This window comes from Propithecus coquereli, unplaced genomic scaffold, assembly GCF_000956105.1.
Source record: "Propithecus coquereli isolate 6110/MARCELLA unplaced genomic scaffold, Pcoq_1.0 Scaffold79, whole genome shotgun sequence".
Lineage (NCBI taxonomy): Eukaryota > Metazoa > Chordata > Mammalia > Primates > Indriidae > Propithecus > Propithecus coquereli.
Window position 1 is genome coordinate 833,067 of NW_012154062.1, and position 773 is coordinate 833,839.

The window sequence follows — 773 nt, forward strand, 5'->3', positions numbered from 1 at the left end:
AGACAGTAATCCTGTTTAGTTTTCAATAACATATCCCAGTATTCCTGAAGTACCAGCACGCAGCTGCTCACTATCGCACGAGACCAGCTACCGCTTGCCCAGCGACCCACTGGAAACGTGCCCATTAATTCAGTCATGAATTCAAAGCCTTATCCTCCACAAACACATTCCCAATTCTGCCGCATACTTGCTGTGTGACTTTGGACCAGTGACAACATCTCTGAGCTTTCATCGCTTCATATATAAAATCAACAGAAGTTATTTGAGAGAAAAAAAAATGCAATAAGGTTTGGCAACCCTGTAATACTACTCCACACGCAGAGGTTCAGTGACCGTTATTCCACCTGTTCCCCATCCCCTCAGCAAAAAGAAGAAATTCATCTGTCCTTGAAGCAGAGAGACCAATTCTCTGCTACTCTCCACACCGTTGCATCTTGTTTTATCTGGTATCATCCATGTAAATATCTGCCTTCTCCTCACCCCCTTTTTAGAGTAAGGACCGTTTCTTTTCTATCCTGGTCCCTCACGGCACCTATTGTGGTGTTTGTGCACAGCGGGTGCTGAAAAATTATTTGAATTCATTAATTTGTGAATTATTTTGTGCGGAAATGTAAGAAAGAAATGAGAAAATAAGTACTAAGTCCAAATACATCTTTTGAATAACAGGGATAGCTCACATAATTTATTCATTTTATACCCAGAAAACAGAATTTACATAATTATTATGTAATTATTATGAATTACATACAGAATTAACCTAAACCTTTAAAAAA

General features: G+C 38.8%; 1 protein-coding gene across 1 annotated transcript in view; it reads right to left on the bottom strand.

Moving 5' to 3' along the window:
- The window catches only part of LOC105825202 (microtubule-associated tumor suppressor 1 homolog), a 217,631-nt gene that overhangs the window by 546 nt on the left and 216,312 nt on the right, over window positions 1–773 (bottom strand). The gene's annotated exons all lie outside the window — the stretch shown is intronic.